The sequence below is a fragment of the Dermacentor albipictus genome, chromosome 2 (genome assembly GCF_038994185.2).
Source record: "Dermacentor albipictus isolate Rhodes 1998 colony chromosome 2, USDA_Dalb.pri_finalv2, whole genome shotgun sequence".
Taxonomy (NCBI): domain Eukaryota; kingdom Metazoa; phylum Arthropoda; class Arachnida; order Ixodida; family Ixodidae; genus Dermacentor; species Dermacentor albipictus.
Window position 1 is genome coordinate 188,965,172 of NC_091822.1, and position 17,737 is coordinate 188,982,908.

General features: G+C 47.2%; 1 protein-coding gene across 3 annotated transcripts in view; it reads left to right on the forward strand.

Moving 5' to 3' along the window:
- LOC135919724 (neuronal acetylcholine receptor subunit alpha-7-like) overlaps positions 1 to 17,737 on the forward strand; it is a 328,023-nt gene that overhangs the window by 285,388 nt on the left and 24,898 nt on the right. The window lies entirely within an intron of this gene.

Consider the following 17,737-nt stretch of genomic DNA (forward strand, 5'->3'; position numbering starts at 1 on the left):
TGGTGGCACATAGTACATAGACGTCGTCAGGAGCAGATGAGAACGACAGTAGAGTGTCTTACATAGGGGCTGGACGCGACAGATGGCTGTCTTCGGGAGAAGATAACCATGGTTGTGTGACTGGTGGACTATAGCAGTCGTGGGGCAGTTCAAGCTGAATGACCCTAGCCGCCCAATCAAAGAGGGCTGAATGGGACGATAAAAAGTCTAAGCCAAATATATAACGTCGTAAAGGTGTCGTTCCAAAACGGCAAACAAAACAGTCGTTAGGCGCCCCGCGATGCCTATGCGAGCGGAGCACATATCCAGCACAATAAGCGTTCCTCCGCTGGCGACGCGGAGGGCGGTTGATGCAGCGGGTGTACGAACTTTGTTCAGGCGTCGGTGCAATTAGGCATTCATCACGGATACGTGCACGCCAGTGTCAATGAGTGATGGGACACTGACGTCATCAACTAAAACGTCCATCAAGTTCTGTTTGGTCGACAAAGTAACCAGGGGGTTTTGCGGTCGAGTCGTCATTGAAGATTTACCTGCGGGATCTGCATCTCTTAGGTATCTGGAGACGAGCGTAGGGGCTACATCGGGGACGGTGCAGCTCCGGGTCGGAATGAGGACGAGGGACTGTTACAAGGAGTACGAGCGTCGTTGTTTCACTGTTGAATGAATGAATGAATGAATGAATGAATGAATGAATGAATGAATGAATGAATGAATGAATGAATGAATGAATGAATGAATGAATGAATGAAATGTTTATATTCATATTATTATACACGAGTAACAAACTCTTGTCGGGCCTGCAGCCGAAGGCTAGTTGAAAGTCCAGTAAATAAATATAAAGGAAAGCCTAGCACAGCAAGGCATCAAAAAGAGCAGTAGTATGTATATACAAGGTTCTTGAGTGGAAATTCACATGTCAACAAAAATTAAGTCAATAGAACAAAAAGTAACATACATCAGAGTACGAAAGAACAATGTAAGGCGCACAATTCAAATACAGGAGAATGGTTCTCTCAGTTTCGTTGTGCACTATTATGTGAATATCCTTTACGTACCCCACACAAAAAAACGAAACAATTATCGATTAGTACTGAACTCGTTGACAAAACACATAATTTTTTAATTACAATACGTACATAATGAGCAAAACCAGAGCAATACATTTTAATACGTACTAAAACTACACAATGGTGTCACACTAATTACATAGAATAAGCAGCAGATAGTCTGTAAGATATAATTGTTTTTCCTTTGTAAAGATCTATCAAGGAATTCATGATTACTCTGTATTTAACAAAGAAAGGAACTATTGTTTCGGGGCGTTAGGAAAGCTCGAAGAATTAATTATTATCGCTGGAAGCTTTTCCCAGGTTCTAATGCTTGTGAACTGTAGTATACGCTCTCCGTATACATTGCTACATGGTGCGAGATTAAAATGACCTGCAGTTACATTTCTAGTACAACGTGATGACGAGTAAAATATGGATGAGTTGAATGGGTAGTTTAATCTATAACAACCCTATAAACAAACAGTGAAATGCTCTGTTAACGTAAGTGGTCGAATGGTAATATTTGATATTGGTGGAATTATGCTGCCGTGTGATCGTAATACTCAAAATGAGACATAATTCTAATTGCGCATTTTCGGAGCTTGGTAATCGGATTTAATATTGTTTTATACGCCCATCCCCACCAGTCGATGCAATACCTCAACTGCCTTTCAATGAAAGCAAAATACATTAGCCGTAAGTCTGAGGTGTGAAATTACTGGCGCGCTAAAGTGATGCCGTAGCAATCAGATGCTAATCTAGAGCAGACGCTCTTTATATGATCTTCCCATTGCAGATGTTTATCAAAAATTACCCCAAGGTATTGGTAAGAACTTGTCTGTTCCAATAAAATTGTATTTATATGTATGTTTAAAGATGTAGTGTCTACTATTTTGAAGCGGTGACTGAAAAATGATATATTTTTTTTCTTTGTGTTAATTGTTAATTTCTTACCTAAAATGTAGTCCGAAATTCTCTTTAACTCTAGATTTACCTTATGACTAAGTTCTGCAATATTATCCGCAGTTACTATAACGCACGTATCATCTGCGTACGTCAATATTTCTACCGAGTCAATTATTTGTTGCAAGTCATTTATATACAAGCAAGAAAGTAGGGGACTTAATACGGATCCCTGTGGGCCTCCAGTAACAATATGTTGTTTGGAAGAAGTTATGTTATTGATTTTCACGACCAGAGATTGATATTTCATTTACCTTGATAAGAAGTCGAAAACTATGCCGCGAAACCCAACATGTTTTAGCTTGTCCCATAATATGCAATGATCCACTGTATCGAATGCTTTATTTTTAATTTATAAAGACGGCAGCTACTAGTTTATTTAGTTGTAAAGCCATATTTATCTCTTGTGATAACGTGATAACTGCAGTAACTGTTGAGAAACGAGGCCTAAAGCCGTGTCGCTGATGGCAAAGCACATAGTACACATCAAAAAAAAATTTTTTTTCATATGATTCCATACAATTTCCTCAAAAGCAGTACTGCTTATGCTATAGCAGAGATTCGCCTATAATTCGAAGGGTCAGGCGGATCACTTTCTTTATGAACTGGAATGATTTTAGCAATTTTTAGCGAATTTGGATGCTTTGCTTGTATAATAGAATGAGTGAACATGCGACAAAAAACTGGTCCTAGGACATAAATATTTTCCCTAAGCAACCTTACAGAAATGCCGTCGGGCCCTGACGCTTTATTGTTAGATGTGTTTAATATTGTTACGTGTGGAAAGACACAGACGAAATATGCTATTTACACGCTATTTACACTGGAGCCAGGCAGCCAGGCTGACACTCGCTCGTGTCAAGGGCACCGACCAACTTCTTCGTCGTTCTCGCGGCGGCTCGTCTCTTGAGCATCGCTCCATGATACCGTAATAATATGTTTGAAATGATGTCATTAGGTTCTATCTCACCTACAATAAATGAATTTACTACTGGATTGGGAGCTGGAAGATCTTCAATATTTAGTTGTGGTAGCAGAGAGGCTAATGCTGGACCTACAGTAGTAAAATACGTCTTGAAGTCTTCAACAGTGTCTGCATCGACAGAGAGAGGGTGAACACACATTTTAGTTTTTGTACCTCTGACCTTATTTTTTATTCGCCACAGTTTAGAATCACCGGCTAATTCACTGATACTTTGTGAATTAATATATCTCTTTCGGACCCTCACCATGGACACCACTTTGTTGCGAAATGCCGTGTACTGCCTTAAGTAGTATGCATTATTGTGCCTCCATTTTTTACACCAGTATTCCTTTTTTTTAAATATTTCCAAAATTTGTTTCGTCATCCATGGACAAATAGGCTGATCGTAGGAATTTCTAGTATATGTGCTTGTACATTCAGTTATCAGATTGTTAATTAAGTTGAACAAGTTAGAAAACTCTATGTGTAACTTATAGTTGTACATTTGCTCAAAATCGGTGGAAGACTAAGTTTCTACGAGCCAGGACGCTATTTCTCTAGCTCAGCTGTCTTCTCCTGATTTATGCGTACATCTGTGGAGAGCCGCCATGGTTCGTGGCGCGGCTGAAAGTTGTCGTCCCCGTGCCTCTGCCGGGGATGGCGACTTCAGCGGCGGCTGCATCTAGAAAGCGGACGGGCCTCCAGAGCGACACCGACAGCAGTAACGCCAGTGTCTCCTCGCTCAGCAGTGAGGACTTTTCCGATGACACCTTCGAGCTTGTGCGGAGCCGCAAGACGACACCAAGACACACCACCAGGGCATCCACGCCTTCGAGCACGCCAATGGTAGGACCAACTCGGAATACCGCAGTCATTACTATTCTATTTGTACCAGAACTCGCTACCAACAATCTGAGACGGCTCAACAGCCAGCCTGTCTCGGTGCAACTTGGAGAGGTGGCGCCAGATCAAATCACGGACGTTAGAGTCAACCCACGAAAAAAATGTGTTGTCTATAGACGTCACAAATGAGACCGCGCGCTGAGAAATTTGAGTAAAGTTACAGAACTTGGTGGCATAAAGCTCCGCTCGTACATCCCCCTGGAAAGCGGTTCCACTACTGGTGTCATCTACGACGTGCACGTCTCCATTTCCAGCGCTGACTTGCCTACTCTAGTGAAGCCTGCCGTTTATTGCGTCGCCATAACCCGTGTGTATCACCTCGGCACATCCTGCTGCATGGAAATAATTTTCAAGGGAGAGTCTCTCCCTTCGCACGCCAAGGTGGGCCACTTTAGGCACACTGTGCGACCGTTTATCCCAAGGCCACTACAATACCGCAGTTGTATGAGGCTGGGACACGTGAGCGCCGTGTGCGAGAACACGAGAGTTTGCTCACGCTGCAGCGAGCCCCACGCTGCAGACTCTTGTGCCGCCACGGTTCCCAGATGCACCGATTGCCTTGGATCCCATGATACTTCCTCGAAGGACAGCCCCGAAATGAAGAAGAAAAAGGCTGTCTGGAAGCAGATGGCGAGAGACCGTTCGTCTCGACGGGACGCTGTTGCGGCCATTAGAAAGCGATGTTCCCGGCGCCGTCGGACTCCAAAGAACGCTGATGCCTCTGTGAAGAGTACGCCCCGTCCGACAACACCTCCTCCTTTGCCCTCTAGGCCTGGCGGGGTCAAGTCTAAATCTGACAAAGTCATGGCGGAGAACAATACATTTTGGTCCACACTGCTAAATCCACAGCCAAAGCCAGAGCCATAGGGGTAGACACAACCGGAGCCGCAGCCGAAGCCACTGCCGGAGCCGGAGCCATGTCAAGGGCTGCAGCTGCGCACCGCTGTTGAGTGCACAGCGCGGGTTCCTGACGAATTGCCCGAGGATGACCGGCAAGTCGTTATGACTCTCCGATCTCTGATGAATACTTTTCGAATGCTCTTGAATAACCTGCACACTCCGCCAGCGCGAAGTGCAATGCAAGTGCTCTCAATTCAGTACTTGCAGCATTCTGTTCGCACTGAATTAAAGAAAACCTGGGTTTTGCTTTAAGAATATACTGCCACGTACTGCAACGTACTGCTGACGACAAATGGCACCTTGGTCTTGACAGGTGAGTTCAGCGTGCGTCACGGGCTATGGGGAAGTACCAAGATTAGCTTCAGACAGCAGAATCACGGCAGCCTAATGTATCGGCGGGGCACTTGCTTGGACTTGACTGATTTCGAGGCGCTTTGCTTCGTGCACACACATTGTTCCCTCTATGTCGCTTTCCTCTTTCTTTCCCCTTTCCCTTCCCCCAGTGTAGGGTAGCAAACCGGACGCTTCTCTGGTTGACCCCCCTGCCATTCCTCTCTTTGCTATCTCTCTCTCTCTCTGGTCAAAGTCGGCCTACATGATTTTATCTCTAAACTTCTTATAATCTGATCTAGTTATAAGCTCTCGTCATATTTTCTCTTCAGACTTCGGCTGTTAAATGCGTCGAAAATAGGCAAACGGTCTGAAAGAGGAAGACTGTACACTCCACTAACAATTCCAGACTCGATATTCGTCAATGCATCATCAATTAGTGTAGCCGTAGTGCTTGTTACACGTGTCGGTTGACATATTAAATTTCTGAAATTGAACGATTTAAGGAGGTAAGAATAATCCTTGTGCATTAGGTTAAGTGCATCAATAATCTCCTCACCAACAATTTTAACCTGCCTATCTTGGTAGCTTCGTAAGCAAGTTAAAATTGATTGCATTTTATCGAGGAAACTGCCACGGGTCGCGTTGGGGGGTCGATAGACGAAGCGTACAATTTATCCAGTTTCTATTTTCACGAACAGCACTTCAATATCACTGGATGAAAATGTAATCGCAGGCAGTATTATAAAACTGAGAATATTTTTCACGAAAAGGGCGACACCGCCCCCTCGGTAACATGACACACGCGGACGGGATATTAATCTGTAACCTGGCACATCTACGATTTCATTGTTCAGAAGCCAAGTTTCACTTGTTGCAATGACGTCATACAAGAAATTTTGCACCGATAAGAATGAGGTCTACCGCTTTACGTTTTTTTCTTAAACTGCGTATGTCACAATGAAAAATGGTCGTACCTTTATCCAAACAAAGGTCATCAATTTCCTTCGATGTCTAAACCATTTTGTTTTAAAGAATACATCTGTCAGGCAACCCAAATATATGTAACCACACTATATGGGCTAAATTTTCTTCACTTGTAAGACTGATTACCCTAGAATTATCTGTATTCGGCATAAGTACATTGCCATCCGACACCCAGGCGAATTTCCTCGTTTGCTCTCGCTTCATTTGGATGGCCTTGGCAAGTAGCGCCTTATATTCAGGGCATAGATGTTTGTTCACGTACTGCGGCTGAGCTTTCTCCGAGCCAAGCATTGCTGTTGTTGGTCGTTCTTTTCTTGCGGCTTTCAGGATCATGTTGCGCTTTCGGCGCGAATTAAACCTGACAATGACATTGGGTGGCCACCACCCTTTGTGCGCACAAGATGAATGGCATCAATCTATCCATCACCAAGATGAACATTCAATAATGTTGCAATCTTTTGCATAGTTTCGTCAAGAACCTCATTTTCAATTCAAGATTGTTTCTGCGACTGTATTGCTTTAATTTAGACAGTTTCCGTAGTGTTTCTTTAAGTTCTTTGTTCAGCCGCTTGTTTTCCATTTGACAGATCAGGCTTTGTTTCTGCACCTGAGAAAGCTCTTGTCGAAGGTTAACAATTTCTTGCTTGAACTCTTCACAATTACTATAAATAAAGCCCATAGAGACGGCAACTGGTTTGAGCTCTGCTTTTATGCTGTTGTTGGAACGGTCAATATTTTTCATATCAGTTTTTACTACTGAGAAAACTTATGCAAATTTCGTGGTCATTTCAACCATAGTCTTAATAACCTCCTTTATAGATCCAGGTAATTGGTATCCAATTGACTTAGTGAATTCTAAGGGAGCCGCCACTCTTTCTACGCTTCAACACTCTTTTGCCATTGCCGTGCCAATGGAGGCTGGCACCGACGCTCACTCTGTTCGGGGCGATAACAACTGGTGAGTGGCGGTCGCAGAGGGGACGAGAGAGTACTACTGTTACACTGGCGAGCAACGTGACCAGTGCGCCGGCAGGCAAAATAGATTGGCCGATCGTTTGCGGTTCGCCACTCGGCTAGATTTTCGTAGCGTGCAGGATACCGCGTACCGGTCGATGGACCTGTAGCATAAGACAGCTGTGAAGCGGCATCGGCACATGCAGAATGAACTCCAAGATTAGCGAGTTCTTCACGGACTATTGCCTGCATAAATGGTGCTGTAGGCAAGTTGTTCGGTTCACTAGGGCGGGAAAAAAGGACTGCAGAGCCATGGCTTTAAGCCGCACTATCCATGTCAGGTCATCTGATGAAGATGGTTGTTGGACTCCTAGCCTGGTGCCACAAGGGGATGTCGCAGCTGTGTTCGGCAGACGTGCGAACGGCGTTGCAATGGGGCGACTCTCGGTCTGCTCAAAGCGCTGACGCTCTATTATGATGTCCTGTATCACAATTTTTTCACATGAACACGTTGAAAGCATTGTCGGCGATCCCCTTCAGCACATGCGCAACCTTGTCTGACTCTATCATATCGCTATCGGTCTTACGGCGTAGAGCCAGTACGTCATGGATGTAAAAGGCGTATGATTCTGTGGACGTCTGGGCGCGGGTCTCTAGTTCATTTTTAGCAGTGCTCTTCAGCCCGGCGGGATGGCCGAATAAGTCCCTCAGCTTTTGTTTGCACGTGTTCCAGTCGTTAAGCTCTTCCTCACGGTTGTCATATACACACCTTCGCCATGTTTTGTAGGTACAGGACCAAGCTAGGCAACATAATCGTCAGATTCCATTTGTTGTGGGCACTTACATGATCATGCATGGCGATCCAATCTTCCACGTCGAGGTGGTCGAAGCCGCAGAACGTTCCTGGATCCCGCGGCATAGCCGGCACAACCGTCGGGGTTGTAGGCATTGATGTGGGCCGGGCCATGTCGGGTCCTGTTTCATCCGTTATGTCCATTCCGAGGTGACGACCACTGCGGAGCGCCATTGTGTTTGCTCGTGGGTACCCAGCACCTCCACCAATTTACTACGTTGCAGAAGTGACATATAAGGGTGTGTTTACAATATTTACAAGAAAGAGAACGATGCATAAGCAAGATGGATGTCATGACCGATTCCACCTCTACACGTCAAATCGTCTTCTTCTGACTGGCGTCACTCTTCTTGCGCTGTAACAATATGATGTGTATCCGCGAATAACTAACCCGATTCTTGGACAATCTCCCATAGTGTGTATGAGACATAAAGTATCTTGTCGAATTCAAATGGTATAGTTGAAACGCCATATGATGATAATGCGAAAGCTGCCTTCTGTGGAGCTGCGAATTGCTGACTCCTTTCTTGCTCATTCACACGTGTCTACAATAAAATCCAGATTCTTCTGGCAACTATCTTGCGCTGTTTCGCTCGTAAAAGTTCTCGATGCAGGTTTTTATCGAGTATTCAGAAATTTTTAAGAAGCCTTGAAACAGTACTTAAAGAGCATTTCTCCGTCAGCATATGCTCCCTTCCACTCTTTCTTTATGCCAACTTTTAATCATACAATTTAACAAGAACCATGAGTTCTTGTATTCAAACTCTTGCGTGCTGAGGATACTTCTTCTGCCTCGCCAAAGAGTTTTTGAAAGTTGCGTAGATGACAGTTTTAACTGGAGTCAGGCAGATCAGACATTTGTGATAAACGGTGTGTACGTCCACCTCTTCTTTTTTTTTAAAGAAGAAAAGCTGATATCCGATCTCTAACGCATTTCTCGCGAAAGCAGTTTGGCACCGCGCCCAACTTGTCACTGAATCCGGGATCTTGTCTCTTGTCACTTGTCACGGGATCAATTCTCCCAGGACTTCGCGGGAAGTTCACTGAACAGCGACGTTCCTATGCGCCGAGATGGAATCGAACTCCTGCATTACGAGCGAGGTCAGGTGCTCGAAAAGCCGCAGCGCTGCGTTTCCCCCATAATGACACGCGCGGTTTTGCGCTGTATCATATCGATGGTGAAACAGTGTTTAAGGTACGACGTTCAATGCATATCACCTTTGACATCCACCCCCCGCCTCTTCCACTTGACTCTCCAATATCCAAGCACTTCAGTGAGCATCGGGACCATAGTTTATGCATAGAGGTTCGAAACTTCGAGTGTTCTCTCGCTGCGAAGCTTAGGGACTCGGCTATGTAGCCAAATCCCAGCATCATTCCCACAAAGATCGGTATACGTCCCTGCTTTGTATCGGATCGACTCTGTCTGCCGAGGCAGCGTATCCGTGGGCAGGGCCGTGGGACCTAGCGCGACTTTCCAGTGGCGTGCGTGCGAGCCTTGCGAAGGCTTCTGCACTGTGCAATCGACAGCAGCGCGTATTTCTCCTTCACCGATCACGCGCGCCCGATTCCGAGCCTTTAGAGAGTATGTGTTCGGAGCGCCGACCTCCGCAGCTATCGCAAGCGCGCGACGCGGCCGATATATTCATAGTGGAGCGCCGGGACTGCACTTCCTCCTCCGCGACGACGACGACGTCTGCGGTGCAGAAAATCCAATTTGTACCGCGGCTGCGCCGTCGATGCACCGGCAGGGGGTCTCAGCACGAGGAATCTCTCAAGACCTGTGCGGGCGCTTCCGAGTCTTCTTTCTGCGACGACGGCGTTCTGCGGGCGCCCAGCCGCCCACTTCCCGCTTCGCTTCCAACCACCCGCGTCGTTTGGCTCCACTTTGAGGAAGAGAGAATTATTCTAGGAACCGCGTCTCGCTAGATGCACTTGCTTTTCTTTTTTTTCTTTTTCTCTTTTTTTTCCTCTTATTTTCTTAGCTTAACTCGGCCGCTACAAGCACCTCTGCAAATTCAAAAATACTATGCAGACGCAGAGCTTTCTACACGGTTGCCGATTTTCCGGTGGTTTGTTCTCTTTCACTATTCTTTAGTTCTTTCTTATTTTTTTTTCTCATCTCTGCATTCTTTGGGAAGTACTTGGGTCATTTCGGTTCACAAGTTCATCGCGAAATGATTTTCGCTGGTGCTGCACTTTTGCCCAAGTGCTTCAAACGTCACTAGGCATTGCTTCTTTCACGCGATGTAGAGTTACGTATACTCAGTGCCCCTCATGGCGCGCTCGCCACACAGTCTTCCGGTAGGTCAGGTTCAGGGCGAAGGCTGTTGCGTTTAACAATGACTACTTTTTGTGCTTTGCGAAAGCTCCAGCTTCTCGTCATGTGAAGGAGTCTTTCATTCCATCTTTCATCGATATTTCTTCATTATCCCAACAGCAACGACACCTGAAGTGCGCAAATATACTGCCACGGGAGCGTGTACCAACAAGTGTTCGTGGAGGCCGTCCGCATGTCGTTGCTGGAGGACAAACCCTGTGAGAACGAGAAAATGGGGCAAGGAGGTTACTCATTGTGGAAGTGGTAATCTTGTCGCTCCGTTCAAATGGCTGTTGTCGTCATTCTACGAGTAACGCTTTCCGTTCTTCGACGCTGACGAGCTTAAAGTTGTTTTATAAGGTCTGCATTAAAAGTGGGAACAGCAACTGGACAAACGCATGGACTCTGATGATGACAAAATGTATTTATTAAGGGATGGCGCGAAGGCCTATAATGGGGAATAGGAAGGGGAGGGGGTAGGCGTACTCAGAGCCGTCCTAGAAGGACTCTAAAGATAAATGTTCACATCGCCATTACCTACGCCGGTTAACACTGCAGTACTGAGGTGGAGACGAACTATTTTCTATGTTCGTCTTTTCTCATTCTTTTATGTCAGTGCCAGAACAAAGTATTCTCGTGGATCACAGGTTATCATTTTTCTTCTTATTTGAATGTTAGTCAGTCAGTCACTTTATTAAGGTCCTACGGAACTACTAAGTTGTAGTTGCGGGCCACTCCCACGCTGTTGCCGTAAGACCATAGCCCTCCGCTTGTTCGCGGGCCCTTTGGACAGCCCTTAGTTGGTCCTGGGGATCGCCGCTTTTAAAGGCCTCTTCCCAGTCCTCTTATTCATTAAAAGAGGCTTAACGCAGAACATTGCCAGAGCATGTGTGCTAACGAGCAGTACTCTGTATTGCACTCAGAGCAGTGTGGGTCGATGTCCGGAGCAAAGTGCCTAAACTTTCCTCTCGAAGGGAAATATTCCATTTGTAACATTCTCAATGTGGAAGATTGAGATCTAATTAGGTTTGGGTGTGGGAGCCGGAATTGCCTGCGCCAAAGGTTATAGTGTTTGACTCTTTCATGAAGAGAGAGTAATGGGTAAGCGTTATGCTCCCATTTATGACTGTTTAGCGTATCAGGACCATTGCGGAATGTTATACCTCGCGTTTGGTGATGAACTAGCTCATTCGAGTTGGGTTTGCTGGTATGTACACTGGTTACCATGTGCACCGGGAATCATGCAATAGTGTGAAAAGCGTCAGGTGGTCTCTGCTTGATTATAGCCACCACATCTTTCAAGGTTAGGCCAGATAGAAAGGCTCGTATGGCTGATCTCGAGTCAGTGTAGATGTAAGGCCGCGAGTGGTCATTCATAGCTAGCACGGTGGCAGCCTGTTCAGCCGCCGCTACCGTGGTGTGTCTTACCGAAGCTGCATTAAGGATTTTTCCGTGAGGATCAGCTACACAGCTACAAGTGAATCTGTGTGCCCATACTGGGCAGCATCTACATAAGTAGTTAATTGCAGGCTTTTGCGCGCAGAGTCAATGAGAGAGCTGGCTCGTGCCTTGCGTCTAGCCGCATTATGCTGAGGGTGTGCATTTCGCGGGAAAGAGCTAACCAGAAAGTTCATCCTAACGGTGTGAGAGAGCTCGATCGCATTCGCGTCGATGGCCAAGGGGTGCAGATTGAGGACGTTAATATGCTTCTGTCTGCCTTCGAAGACGAGAGGCGGGTGGTTTGTGCCGTTCTTTGTGCTTCGATTACCTCCGTCAGAGTATTGTGAACCCCTAATTGTAGGAGTTGCTTCGTGCTAGTGCTAGTGGAAATTCCCAGTATGCGTTTGATGCTTTTTCTTATCAGCGCATTGATTTTGGCCTCCTCCGAGCGGGACCACTTGAGCGCCGATGCTACGTAATTTATGTGGCTCATAAGGAATGCATGATACAGCCTAAGGACGTTGCTCTCACTGAGGCCTCCTCTGGGATTCCAGACTCTTGTGATTAATTAGAGCACGTTCTCTGTCTTTGTCTTGACGCGGACAACAGTTTGATAGCTGCTTAACTTTGCATTTCATATCATACCTAGAATCCTGACCGATTCGGCTCTGGGGATCGTCTGACCAGATTCCGCATATAGGTTAATGGGAATCTGGCCGAGAGGAATACTGTGTCTCTTGCCCCTGTGGTTTGGTCTATAAAGCAGTAGTTCTGACTTTCACGGTGACAGATACAGTCCCGTCCCATTTAAGCACTCTTCGGTAACATCCACGGCCTCCTGAAGGACACGCTCCACGGCCCCGTCGGACCCTAACCCCCCCCCCCCCCCTCACCACCAAGCGGGGATGTCGTCCTCATAGAGCGCATGATTCGCGAGCACCCTGCGGAGTACCCTTAGCGCCGAACCTGAACTCGTTGAATTTTAGTTGACCGATTTTAATAGTGGCTTTACAGTCCCTTAAGAAAGAGCTGACGTAAGCGTGAAAGCGTTTCCTTCAGTTTTGGTGCGAGATCGATTCCAGAATGATTCTGTGTGTGATGGTGTCAAAGGCTTTGCCAAAATCTAACGCCAGAATACCTCTGATATCACTGGTTTTCATATTGATGATCTGCCTTTTGCTGATGAGAAACATGACGTCCTACGCAGATAGAGAGGGCCTGAAGCCTACAATGTTATACTGGAACAGTTCTCGTTCCTCGTTGTATCTCGTTATTCCGTCATGGAATACGTGCTCAGCCACCTTGCCCGCGCAGCACGTGAGCGAGATTGGTCTGTGGTTCTCGGGTGGGAACGACTTTATCTGATTTCGGGATAAGGACCACAGATGCCGTTTTCCAGCCCTCTGGGACCCAGCCAGTTTCCCACGTGCGGTTGATATGCCCTGTAAGCTTCTCGACTGATTTCTCATCGAAGTTACGCAGAAGTCTGTTGGATATGCCATCCGGCCCGGGCGCCGAGTGCCCGTTTAGCTCGTGTAGCACCTTTCTGATTTCCGCTTTATTGACTGGGGCATCGAGCTCCTCTATGGGTTCCCCTGTATACTCTGGGTAGTCCTCGTGCCCTGCGGACTACAGGGGGACACCCGTCTGCTAGGCTCTGAGGTATGTCTACATTTGTTAGCCCCTCTCCTTTAAGATCGTGGATTATTCCATAAATTGCTAGGAACTGATTGCTTTTGGATTGTGAGTCATTTAACAGTTGCTTCAGGAGGTTCCATTTGCCTCCCGTACGCATCTGTCCGTCGACTGCAGTAGCAAACGTCGTTCCATTGCACCTTGCTCAATTCATAGCAATACGCTTCGATTTCATGATTTAACATATACTTTCTTACACAGTCTCCTATTGAGCCTCTGCGTTTGCCATCTGGCGAGTAAGGAGTTCTTGGCCTCAGCCAGATGCGTCAAATGCGCATCCATCCTGTTGACATTTAAGTGCGTTAAGACTGTTTTAGTAAAAGCTTTGACGTCCACTTTGAGCCTCTTTAGGAGGTGTTCGAAGGACTCGAACTCCTCCGAGTTCTCTCTCGGCGTTTACGGAATACATCGCAGTCTACTACGCTGAACGCCCTAAGGGGAGCTGCGCTAACTTCCAGAGAAAGTTCCACAATAAATTGGTCACTTCACAGATTTTCTTGGTTATTGTGCCAACTAACACAGGTTAGTGTTAGTTGGTAAGAACCACACCGGTTCTTAACGAGGGTCAGATCCGTTGTGGTGTCCCGCGACACTGAATTACCGATGCGCGTGGGAAACTGTGGCTCCGTAACTAGCTCTAGTGAGCAGTTTGTAACCGCTTGAAGTAGATTTATTCCTTCAGGGAAGTATCTCGCATAACCCCATGCCTGATGCGCCGCGTTAAGGTCTCCAGCTACCACGAGTGGAGCATCCTTTGCTTTTGCCGCCGCCTTGGCTATAATCGACAAGAATGCCTAGTGACGGTCGCTCGGGGAACTATAAATGTTTACAGTGAAAACACTGTTTTTAAGCTTGCTGCTGGAAATTATTTCGATAAGCATTACCTCCGCCCTCGTGTGGCCCAATTGCAATTTATGCTCCTGAAAGGAGGATTTCTTGGCAAATAAGGACCGCCAGGTCGAGTCTGCCATCTCCGGTTGCCGAGAGAGCTCGGTAACCTGGAAATGACGAAATTTCAGTGCTGTTTTCTTGTAAAAAGATAACATGTATTTGTTCGCCTGTGTCGCGATAAACTGCTGCAGTGGGGCCTTTTGTCTCTGAAAACTGGCGCAGTTCCACTGCCATATGATAAATTCTTTAGTGTGGCCCGCCATTTTTAATGTTTTGAGTTGAGAGGGCTTCTAGGACACTACCTGTAGCTTCTCTAGCTGCCGCTGGAGCGACTTCCATACCGACTGTTTCAGCGCACTTAGTCTGCACGTTTTCTAGAACTTGTACTCTAAAGAGCAGAATTTGATTGCCCTTATCAATTCATTAACGGATTTTTGTAAGCAGTCGAGCAAGCATTGCATCGCTGCCTCCATCGTGGCAGTATGTTCGGCTGCCTCCTGCGAGGACGTTGCCCTACGTTTAGCCGTATGCGCCTGCGCTTATCCATCTTCCGAAGAGGTCTCTTGCTTTAGTTGAAGGTTTGCTTTCCGAAAGGCCTCGAAATCGGCCTTCATCTTTTGGATTTATGCCCTGAGGCTGACGTTTTCTTTGAAGAGCTGCGTTACTCTGGGGTCTTTCATAGGCTCTGGCAATGTTGCCTACGTTGCCTTTTTTTTTTGGCGCCCTCTCAGTCTTCGGCTTGACTCGGTCCGCGCATGAGGGTCGTTCCTGGATGCGCCTCCGGGATTGGGAGCGCCCCTTGGAGCGGGAAGGTCCTCTTGAGTGGGAGCGGCCCCTGAAGCGAGACCGAGCGCGCCCTCTGGTGAGGCTGCGTTGACGAGCCGCTGTCGTCAGCGAACGCGCACTTGCAGGCGCACTTTCCATGCTGGAGTCACGTAAACGAACTTCCTGGGCCATCTGTGACTTCTTGGCGTGCCTGCTCCGGCATCGTCTTTGTGATACTATGTAGGGCAGCTGGAATCGCTGCTTGCACTTACGGTCCGCGGTGAGAGTAGGATCCCCGCAGATGGCACACTTTAGCGTGCACTGAGGATCTTCGGCAGGGGAGGCTAGACCCCATACCCTGCATTTCTTCCTCCTCGGGTTCGGGCACAAATCGGCCCGATGTCCCAAATCGCCACAGTTGTAACACACTTCCACGTGTTTTCTGTATGGTGTGCAAGGCAGCATGCCCACGCCACTCATGACGTAGTTCAGCCCTCTCATAGCCTTCGAACAGCACCACCACCGTCGTAGTAGTCTTGATGCCTCTCCCCTCGAGCTCTTTTATGTTCCGCTGGTTAACAAAGATTGTCCGCAGTTGAGCATCGCTGAAGTTGGCGTCGACCCCGCGAACGATTTCTTTGCATGTGTTGTCCGAGGTGGCCAAACAAGTTGCCACGTCGTACGTGCCTTCCCTGGGGTGTATCTGCTGAACGACCGCATAGGCACACGCGTTCTTCCTTGCCGGTGTAGAAACGACGAGAATGTTCCGAGCAGCGTTGGGGCAGTTGCTGTCTTCACCCACTTCGTCCGGAGCTAAGGCTACCGCCATAGCCAAAGTTTGGGCTGGTTGAATCCAACTGACTGTCTTAAAGTCGGGGCCTCTTCTTGGTCTGACGATGATGCTTATACGGTCCCAAGACATTTTCGGGAGTCTTCAGGGGTTCCCGAACTGCATCATCGCGCTCTGCGTGGCGGCCGTGCGGCGACCACCTTTCCCGCCGTTGTGCGTCTCCGTGCTGGCCGTCGACTTCGGAGTCTCCGGTCGAGCCTTCTTGTTCCTTCCTATACCGCCGTGGTCCAGCCTAGGCAATCCGCTTTGTCGGCGTAGATCTCGACTCCTTCCACCATCTCAACTTCGGGCATTTCGCCCCACCACGCCCAGTAGGCCATGGCCTACCCTGGACGCCGCGCCGACGCTAGGCTGTGCCCGTTAGGGTGAGTTGACGAACAACGTGGTCGGTAGTTCAAAGTCTCTCAAATTGTCGAATAGCTCACCTATCGACAAAAGTCCGGTATGGGCTGGTTACTTGTGATGGACTGCGTCGAATGATGCACTACTTTCCAGCATCTTGCCAAATAATTCACCAAAATCATTTGAAGAAGCAGGATCCGACGATTGCGCGTTCGCACTACTCGGTGCCCCCTGGCATTCGCCCTTATTTGAAAGTGGAGCATTTCTTGCTTCATTCTATGTACCTAGAGGTGTGTAGGTAAATAAGTATATAGGTAGGCAGGCAGATTTACGTTTCATCCCATCTCATACCTCCGTAAAAAAAAAGGAATGTGGGCCTGACCATGGAATTTGCATGTCTAGCACTTGTGCTTTCCCTGTGACACAAAAGGTTTCGCACTCTCGAACGATACGTGTCTACCCGAGCGTAATCACAGTCATGTCTAGCTACCGACATAGGCACAGCCGTCATACCTAGCTTAACGATGATTGTAGGCCTAATTATAAGAAGTACAGCTAAATCAAAGGTTAACCAAGTGAAACCAAAACTTAACCAGGCTAAACGAAGCTTTCGCTTTGCATATCCAGGGTTAGCTGAGCTAAGCCGCATCGAATTTTGAACATCGCTTTGCAGTACAACTGTCGTTGTCGTTTTGACATAGACCACATGACATAGGCTTGGGGCATACGACTGTACAAGACTTCGTCGTAGATTTCGTAACGATGTGCTTCTCTCGCTTACGCCCAATCAATACCTATGAAGAATCCAGCAGTCGATATTCCATATAAACTCGCGTCAAACGGATGCAGTAGTAGTCATGCCTCTGTCGTCACACGATCGTCGTCACCGTCAAGGTCCGGTTGCTGCGGTGGTCGCGCACACGTGCGCTCGCGCCCCGAACGCAACCTCTCCATTTACACAACACAACGCTTTGTGAAACCCTAACATTGCTGAACAGCTAGCTACCTGCAAAATGATTCGCGCAACCATGATTGCCGCAGTACCTGAGACCTGTGCAAATTCTATTTCTTACGTTATTTTCTCCTTCATCGAGTACAAGCCAACCACGATATACGTAATGAATGGGCATGTCACAGTGACTTCCCGCAGTTCTTCTGTCACTCTCATTGGCGTCAGCAAATGCCTATTAAGCCACGTGCCTGCTATCGCCAAGATCGATCCACTCGGAGACACATACTGTAATAAGTGTATTTACATGAATTGACTTTAAGTTACCGTGTGCTTCCCGTGACGTCTTTTGACAACTGACGTTAGTGTGTTTACGGGAGCTGACATTTCTGGTGTGTTTTACGGGACCTCTCGCCATTTGTCATTTCTGTATTTCTGTGACATTACATTCCACTGTATTTTACGTAATCTTTAGTGTGAGCTGTCATCAGAGCATTCGTGTGATCTGCCTCTTTTTCTTTTTTTTTTTCAGTGGAGGCTTTTTATTTGACTTTCCCCATATATTTTTTCTATGTGAAA